This window comes from Carlito syrichta, unplaced genomic scaffold (genome assembly GCF_000164805.1).
Source record: "Carlito syrichta isolate Samal-C Ts95f unplaced genomic scaffold, Tarsius_syrichta-2.0.1 Scaffold309115, whole genome shotgun sequence".
NCBI classification, from domain to species: domain Eukaryota; kingdom Metazoa; phylum Chordata; class Mammalia; order Primates; family Tarsiidae; genus Carlito; species Carlito syrichta.
In genome coordinates, this window is record NW_007253211.1 from 213,496 (window position 1) to 222,659 (window position 9,164).

A 9,164-nucleotide genomic window follows, 5' to 3' on the forward strand; every position below is an offset into this window, starting at 1 on the left:
GGAAGCTCTCACTGACTTCCCTCACTGGTGCCCAACCTCAGCGCCCCCTCAGCCCTCCATCAGGGCATGGATGGCTCTGGAAGGCCACTGCTGCTTGCTTGTCTGTCCCCAGCATTTGGCTGATGCCTCTAAGAGCCCCGGCCCCGGGCTCACTCGATATATCCCCTGTGACTTGCAGGTAATGTGAACTCAGCAGCTACGCATCAACTAATGAATGAATGAGTGGGTGAATGAATGAGGCCCCTGGTTGTCAGGGCACGGATATCCCAGCAAGGAGGAGGAGCCCTGCAAGGGTTAACCAGGAGCCCGTCTGTGGTCTGAGGTAAGCAAGGAGTGTATTTGTTCAGGTAAATAAGGAAGGATTACTTATAATGGGAAATCAGGCCCCAGCCAATTCTTCATCTCGCGGCTGCCTGACTTCCTTCCGTGCATTCTTGCACTCCGTCCACGTCCACACTGCCCCACAGATCAGACCCTGAAGCCCGCCGCTGCCCCCACCAGCCTCTCAAGCAGGGCCTTGCCACGGTGCCGGCAGGTGCCCTGGGCCGGGGGTTCCCTCCAGGCTCGCAGCCCTGAGACCTCCGAGGGCCACCCCTCGAGGGCGGCCAGGCCCCCGGTGGCCAGCCCGAGTGCTGCCTCTGCCCCCACCCCTGCTGGGTCCAGGTCTCGCTGGTCCCCCAGATGCCTGGCTGAGACCCAGCAGTGGCCCAGGCTGCCCACACCTCCTCCTCCTGGCCCCCGAGGTAGGCTGTGCAGCCGACAACTCCTTGGGCGTCAGGCAGCTAACGGGTAAGTCCGACGGAGCACAGAACGCCTGCAGGGGCTTTCTTGGCTAGCTGTGGGGAGGTGGGTAGCTGTGGGTAGGATTGCAGGTGCACTTAGCAGGCCCAGAGCCCATCTCCTAGGCATCCATGGCCCCGTGGCCTGGGTCCTTCACCCCCAGAAGCCCCTGCCTCCTCTGCATGTTGCCTCGTCTCCCTCCCCGGACCAACCCCAGAGGCTGGCTGAGCCCCTGGGCCTGCCAAGGTCTGCAATGCCCCACAAGGAGCCCGGCCTGCAGGGAGGTAGCTCTGCAGGTGCGGGCCTCGGCCCCTGGGTCCAGCAGTTCTGCTTGGCTAGAGAAACACAAGCGGCCTTTCTGCTGCTGCCAGCCCCGGCTGCTCGGCCAAGGGAAGGGTCTCCCCGGGGCTGGCTGGAGCGTGGAGGCTCAGGCGAGGCCAGGGCCAGGGGCCGGGTTGGAGCAGGGGAGACAGAGCCCCGGAGCAGACTGGGCCATGGTGGCACAGGAACCAGGTGGTCCCAGGTCGCCGCCGAGCAGGCCACCAGAGCCCTGGGACACGGGGAGGTGGAGGGCCTGCGGGCCCCGGTCTGGGCACTCACGGAGAGCCCGTGAGGATCCCTTGAAGGTGCTCGTTTCTAAGGTTTGCCAGATTCCTCAAGTGGGGAGAGAGGAAGTGGGGGTGGAGATGACAGGATGGGAAGCTGAAGGGTCTGGGTGATTGAGGTGCACCTGAGGCTGGCCAGGGGTGGGTGGGCATGTGCAGGGCTATGCTGGGGGTGGGCAGGCCCACGGAGCTGGCCCCAGATCCCTCACCGAACCCTGCCAGCTGGGTCAGCCCGCAGCCCACGCCGAGGCCACCAGCTCCGAGTAGCCTGTCCCCTTGGCGATGGTCACGGCCTCTCTCCTCTTCCCTGGCCAGGGCTGGGGCTTGGCGTCATTTCCTGCCCCCACCTCCCCAATCAACGTCCTCACGGTAACCCCCAATAAAGCCGCATCTCCCCAGCACCAGCTGCTTGGCTGAGTAACAAAGCAAACAGGCGTCCGAGCTGCCCCAGGCCCAAGGCGGCAGGCAGGAGGGGAGGAGACGGGCCACCAGGCCTAGGCCATGGCCCAGCTGGGCTGGGTAAACTGAACCTGCCCCCGCCTGCCTGCAGGACCCCCAGCTTGGAGTCCGCCACCCCAAACTCAGACAAATGGCGGGGTGGAGCGTCCTAGAGCCCCCGGGAGGTTGGGTTGTGCCAGGGAGGCAGCTTCACCAGGTAGAGCCCACCCTCCCCTTGAGAACCTGACAGTGAGTGGACAAGGCCTTCCTCTGTGCCAGGCCCTGCGGGGCCCAGAGCTGGACACTCAGTCCCTGCCAGACACGTTGGTCACAACTTGTTACCAGTTATGAAACACTTCCACATCTCTCTGAACTAGACAGGGCTTCTCAGTCAGCCAAGCCTGAGGGGACAGGGCTGTACCCAGTAGGGGCCCAGTCGATGCTCAGAAAGGGTAATGCTGGCAGTCTGTAGAAGAACTGGAAGACCCACTTTTTCCCTGGAGGTGGTTGCAGGGATGAAGCGATGAGGTGTGATTTTTGTGTGAGTACAGCCGGGGGAGGTCAGTTCAGGCTGGAGAGAGACAAGACCCCCGGGTAGAGGGTAAGGAGGCCTGGGTGAGAGCCCACAGGGTGTCATCTTGGGCAGGTCGCTTCTCGCTGTGCTTGTGACTCCTGTCTGCGAAGTGAGAAGGTTAGACAAGGGTGTGTCCTCTGGGAAAGGAGGCTTCATGAAGGAGACAACCTGGACCAGGCCTTGAAGGCTGAATAGGAATTGGTTAGAGACTGGCAGGCTGGATTTGGCAGCCTGTCTCTTAGGCTGAGGTGGGGGAGGCAGGTGGGACAGGAATCTCAGGCTCTGGCTCCTGGAGGGCAGGGAGGGGTGGGGCGGTCGGAAGCTGCTGTGGCCTGGGCTAGACAGCAGGACGACCCCAGGCAAGGGCCCCAGCCTCCCTCACCCCTCGTCATGTCTTCAACTCTCCCCTCCAGCCCGCCCCTCCACTCACCACCACCTGCATCTTCACTTGCCCCCTCCTTCCTCTCTCCCCCTCTTCTCCAGCCCCATCCCCTCGCCTGCTCCCAGGTGCTCAGCCCATCATAATCCACAAGGAATTTCCCTCCACCCTCCATCCCCGTCTCCACAACCCCTTTAGGACATGCCCTTGGCAGCCCATTTAACAGACAGGACCACCGAGTCTCCGAAGAGGCCGAACCACTTGTCCCCGTCCTAGAGCTAGAGAGCGGAGGGTCCCGGCCGGAGCCTGGTCGGGGGCCACCTCCTTGTCCCCACCCCCACCCCGTGTCGTGCCCTTCCCTGCGCCCCCAGCCAAGCGAGCGGCCTGTCAGGTGGAGCAACTCTTCCCAAAGCAAACTTTGCACAAGCGAGTTGCCCTGGGCTCTTCCTGACATTTAATGCCGGGCTCCTCTCCCAGCTGGTTTGCATGTTCTCAGCCTGGGAGGCACCCCCTGCCAGAGTCTCCTCTCCCACCTCTCGGTGGCTGAGGTGGGGATGCAGGGGGCTCCAGATGTGGGGGGGAGAGTGGCCTCCTTTCTCCCACCAGGAGCTTTAGTATGACTCTGCTGGGGCCAGATGGACCAGGCTGTGCCCCGGACGATGAAGGGCCAGTGAGATCTCTCTGGGCACTGCCAGGATGGAGACGCCTTCCTCTGCCCTCTAGCTCTGGGACAGGGGCAGATGTCTGGGAGTGACTGCCCAGGCTGGTGAAAGGGTGGCGTCAGGTCTCTGATCCTGGGGGTAAGCAGGTCGTCCTGAGAGCTCCTTCCACCCCTCACCCCCACTCCAGCACCAGGACAAAAGGAGGATGTGTCTCTGCTGACACTTCACCCCCTAACAACCCACCCCTGATCATCTCGACCTTTCTGGAAGCAATCTTAGCCTCTCAGGACAGTTCACTCTGGATGTTTTCATCCATAACATTAGCATCCTTCACTTTACCCTGACACCGTCTTTCCAAGCCTGGAGCTCTGCTCTGTCGCCCTAGGATTGGGGCTAAGGCCAAGATTTTACAGACTCACCCCCCTCCCCTGGCTTTCTCCGTGGGTGCTGGGCTTGGAGGAGCCCCAGAGACGGCAAGAATAGAGATAGCAGTAAACCACTGCATACACACCCCTCTGGGAGAAGAGAAAGCTCACGTCGCTGTCCTGCCCAGTGACTTCAAACCCAGGACACAACTGTCTTTGCAAGCCCCCCATTCACTGTTGAGGAGGCTGAGACCAGAGGCTCAGCCAAGACGCCCCAGGCAGGACCGGCAGGAACCAGGTGAAATCTACACCTCCGAGGACCCGGCAGCCAGGCTGGGGCAGGGGGGTGGGGAACGAGACACCCATGGTGCCTCACAGCCCCTGTCCTGCATCCAGTGCTGGGAGATGTGGTGCCCTCGGGCCTGGAAGAGGGCAGGAAGGAGAGGGATGCCACAGCTGACCCCTTCGAGGAGGGAGAGTGTGCTGGAGCTGGAGGGGCAGCCGTGTGGACATGGCTGCGTGGCAAGGGATGTGCAGGTGGCCAGGGGCGTGGCAGCCTCGGTAGGGCCAAGGGGCCTGGCTGGGGCACTGAGAAGTGAAGTGTATGACACACAGCATGTGCTCCACCAGGGCTGAGTGAGAGAGAGACTGGTAGTAGGATCTGGTAGTCTCTAGTAGTCGTGTGGAGTTGTGCTTGGTGTGGTGGGAAGTGGTTCTCAGCTCGACTCACTCTAAGGCTGATGGGGAGAGCTGGGAGCAAGTGTGGCAGCTGCGGGGAGCCAAGCCTCATGGGCAGTTCGCGAAGTGAGGGACAGCCTGGTGGTGACCCTGTCTGGTCAGAAGAGTAGACACCAACTACAGGGAGGGGACGGGGGCACCCAGCCTCACCCCTCTTCAGTCCTAAGTTCCCCCTCTGCTCACAATCCCTTTCCCAAGTCCCAACGTCAGGGGGAGGGTCAGGGGGAGGGTCAGGGGCCACAGGAGCCAGACCGTACCTGGGCTGGGAGAGATGACCTTCCGCCCTCAGAGTACAGAGGAGGAGAGGGGGGCCTAGAGGGGACCAGGGACTCACCCAGGGTCTCACAGCAGAGGGAACAGGGCAGGCCATGACCCACATCTGCAGAAGCTGAGGCCTTGAGTGCTTTCCAGGGCACGTCCTCCCTTTGGAGCAAACTCTAACTGGAAGGTGCATTTGGGCTGAGGTGGGTCCCTTTCCCTCCAGGGTGCAGGTTCCCGAGCCACCTGGGTCCCACCAGTACGACGGCTGTGGGACTGGGACTTTCAGGGGCCGGGTTGGCAGGTGGCCTGAGCAGAGGCAAAAAGGATGGTCAGTAGGGGTGACCCCAGGGGCTGGAAGCACCGTCGGAAGGGAGGGTGTAGCTGAGTCTTGGGTTCGACTCCTGCTCAGTCATGCATGGACACATGCCCGTAGCAGGTCACCACGCCCTTGTCTGTCAATGATCCTGGCTGTCCCTGGGGGTGGCTGGGAGGGCCCAGCAAAGCAGTTTATTTAGTTTGGCCTTTCTCTTGTCCCAGAAAGTTGGAAGTCAGCCGGGCTCTGTGGCTCAGCCTGTAATCCCGCACCTTTGGGAGGCTGAGGTGAGTGGATTGCTGAGCCCGCGGGTTTGAGACCCGCCTGGGCAGCGAGACCTCATCTCTACAATAAATCAAAAAATCAGCCGGGCATTGTAGCGCGTGCCTGTAATTCTGGCTACTTGGAAGGCTGAGGTGGAAGGATCGCCAGAGTCCAGCAGGTCGAGGCTGCGGTGGCCGGGAGCGGCCACTGCACTCCAGTCTGGGCGACAGAGTGAGACTCCAACTCAAAAAAAAAAAAAGAGTTGGAAGTCTGTCGCCAAGGGTGTGTGTGTAGACTCCTGGGGAGCCCATGCAGTGGGGCGCAAAGAGAGCTTTACTGGTACAAACGTGCCACCAGGCCCTTGGCTGCCGGTGGGAGCCATGGGAAGAGCAGACCACACCAGGTTTCCCCGGTGCGCCACTTCCGGTTCCCATGCCCCATGCTGCTACCCACCTACCCGTCTCTACACAGCCACCCTCCACTCCCATACCCCACACCACATACCCGAGCTCCCGGGCCCGCGAGTCGGCTCTCAGGCTGAACCTTTCCGGAGCAGGGCTCCTGCAAAAGTTATGTCCAGGGCCTGGACAGGTCTGTGCCCACAGGGAGAGCCAAGGGGTGTAGAAGCCTACCGCCCCTGCTCTCAAGCCGAGTCCAGGCAAGGCCTGTCTCGGTCAGCCCTGGGGCCCACCTCCCTTCTCTCTGCCCTTGGAACAGAGGGCATAAGCTCTAGGGGCATAAGCCCTCTCTCTGCCTGGGGGCAACAGGCACTTGGGCATGGTTGCAATGGGGAGCTTGAGAGGGGACCAGAGCTGTCCACCCAGAGATGGCCAGCCTGGGATCCCTTCCTGGTTAGATGGGTGGTCTGTCCATCAAGGAGAGGCCAGCACTCTGGGCAGGGAAGGGTGGGCAGTGAGGAATCACTAGGGGCCAGGTGGTTTGAAGAGAAGCTTGGAAGGCCAGGTTGTGGGGCTCCCTGGGAGAGCCGGAGGAGCCGAGAAAGGGTGGGAGGAACTGGAGTGCAAGGGAGAGGCTGGGGCCAGGGGAGGAGGCGTTCAGAGGAGCAGGCTGCCATGGGCCATGGCCTGCTGCCCCCTGACCCTAACCCCGCTGCGGTGGCCTGGGTAGCCCGGCTCCTCTCCAAGGTGCTGACCAGATGACCGGGGGTGGGACCATGTGGCCTCTGCCCACCCTGCACGGCTCCTGGCCAAGCCCTGATCCCCGCCACACAGTCCCCAACTCCTGCTCATTAAAGGAGGCCCAAGGTTTGAATGGGTGGCAGGGAGGAAGGCGCTGACAGCCAGCACTGTGGGCCGCCGTGGGGAGCCCACTGGTCAGGCCTCTTCCTTCAGGAGTGAGGCTGGCTGGAGGTGAGCAGCAGGGTCCGAGTGGCCGGCTCTGTCGTCCCCTTAGTGCTCTTCCCAATGGAGCCTGAGGCTGGGGTCCTCGTATCTGGGCTTGGGTCTTGGGATGGAGATGGGGGCTAGGGCATGTTTTCCCCACACCACCATCCCCCCGGAGGTAGGGCCCGAGAGCTGGACCAAGCAGGATGTGGAAGATAGACCCCGACCCCCACGACAGTCCAGGACCTCCCAGGTGACCGTTGCCTGACGCTGTGGTGCAGGAGCAGTCCAGGCATCTTCTGCTGGTGCCAGCTGTGGTGTGGGAGAGAACTGGGAGGCAAGAGGGCCCAGGGGCACATTCCTTGCCGGAGGGGCAAGAGTGGCAGGAAACGCCGCACTCAGTCTCTCACATTGGGTCCCTCTGTCCTCTTAATCTGCCTTCAGGAGGACAGGAGATGCTGAGAAAGGGGCCCAAGGGGGCTAATCCTCCTGGCCGCCACCTCGCCGATCTGGCTCTGTCTCTGGGCTTTGGCCTCCACCAGCTGTTACCAAATTTCTTTGTCAGGAGCAGGAGCCAGGGCCTCTGGGGCAGGAGGGAGCCAGGACACACTGAGCCTTGATCCAGACGCGAGGCTTAATCCAGCAGAGATCAACTCGAGGTTTGGGAGCTGGAGGCATCGCTTGGGAGACGGCAGCCCCTGGGGGCAGCCAGCAGAGGCCGAGGGGGACAGGGCCTGGCGTCTGAGGTGTGGCAGACACCTGGCTGGCCCTGGCTCTGCTGTGTGACTGTGGAACCTCCCTGCCACTCTTTGAGCCCTGGCTTTCCCAGTGCACCTGTGACCCCACGGGCGGACTGTCGCCTGTGGATTCCATCATGGGTCGATTTGTATGGCACAGATGAAGAGGGCTGGAGAAGTCAGAGGAGGGAGCTGTTGCAGAGGGCTCCCTGGGGGAGGAGGGTTTGGACTGTGCTGTGATGGGAAGGAAGGGGCAGCTACGAAAACAGCCATGTGGTTCCCACAGCACAGGGCCAGGAGTGAAATGCCATTCTCATTAAAGCCCGGCTTCGTGGTCACCGTGTCCGTTCCCGGTTCTGGTCCAGACCCTCCCCCATGAATCCCTCCCCCAGTCTGGCTTCACTGTTCCCAGCTATAAGAGATCATATCATATCTGGCCCATCCAGCTCTGATTATCTAAGTGGCGGGGGGGAGGTGGGCTTGGAGTAGGCATCCGCCATTGGGATGGGGCAGGGCAGGCCATGGGGAGCCATGGGAGGTTCTTGGGTCCAGAGGTGTCTGACGAAAGGGTGTTGGAGGGAGATGAGCTTGACGGTGGGGTGGAATGAACAGCCAGGAGGTGGGGATGGAGTCTAGGGATTGAGGAACCCAATCAGGAGATGGGCAGAACCCCCAGGGAGATGGGACTGGCAGAGCAGGAGACTCAGAGGGAACGTGGGCCAATGAACAGAGCCCATGCGTGGCAGGTGGGACCTTGGGCAAGCGACAGAACCTCCCTGGCCTCTCCGTCTGCATCTCTACAACAGGGCTCTGGAGCCCGTGTCGCCCAGGCCGTGGGAGGTCGGGTGGGGAACGCCCTAGGCATGACACATGGGAGGTGCTCACAGCACACTGCCCTCTTCCTTTCTGAGTCCAGCCCGCAGCCTGGAGGAGTTGCAGGTGGGCACACCAGCCCCTGGCTTCCTACTAGTAGGTCAGGCATCTTACCGGGGTACAGGGGATTCCCCACCCCCAACCTGTGGACCATCGGAGCTTTCCTCCTGCTGCACCGTTAATCATTAACTTATTTTCACCAGGGAAGTGTTGGTGCTAGGACCAAGGCCTGTGGAGAGCAGGCTGGCATTTAGGACCAGGGCAAGGACAAGCTGGCATGTGGAGTGCAGAGCGGGGAGTGGGAATCTCTGCTGGAGAAGGAGCCCCTAGTTCAGAGTTGGGAGGCCGGGTCGCGGGTTATTTAACGCTCTGCATCTTGACTTCCCCATCGGCACAATGGCGACGAGAATAGGCCCGGCTGCCTTTCTCCCGGGGAGGAGACGATGCCAGGGCTTTGCAGCTCAGTCCGCAAACGTGTCAAGGATGTCATTACGCCCTGACCTGGCAAACACTGCCACCTGCCCTGCCCATTCATTCCCGCTGACCCCTCACGCAGCCGGGCCCCGAAACACGGCAGCTGCCTCCCACCCTACCTGCGGCCGAGGCCAAGCAAACAGGAGCCACACGGGAAGCGAGGTATCCTGCTTCTTGGAAAAGCTTCTGCCTCCCTGGCGTGTGGCCCAGGGTGTTGGCAGAGACCGTCCCAGCGTGGCAGGCATGGGGGTTCTGGGGACGTGGAGGGGCACAGGGCAGGCCGGGGGCAACAAGGAGGGCGGGGGGCAACAAGGGGGGCTCAGAGAGGGTGGAGTCACCTAAGGGTAGGGCTTGGGCA

At 62.0% G+C, this 9,164-nt stretch overlaps 1 protein-coding gene across 1 annotated transcript in view; it reads left to right on the forward strand.

Annotated features, from left to right (window-relative positions):
- The first annotated feature begins 392 nt into the window (after positions 1–392).
- Positions 393–9,164, forward strand: part of SPDEF (SAM pointed domain containing ETS transcription factor) — a 21,390-nt gene continuing 12,618 nt past the window's right edge. Inside the window, exon 1 of the mRNA XM_021717002.1 lies at positions 393–789. The gene's annotated coding sequence lies outside the window, so the exon portion shown is untranslated. The remainder of the gene's footprint in view (positions 790–9,164) is intronic.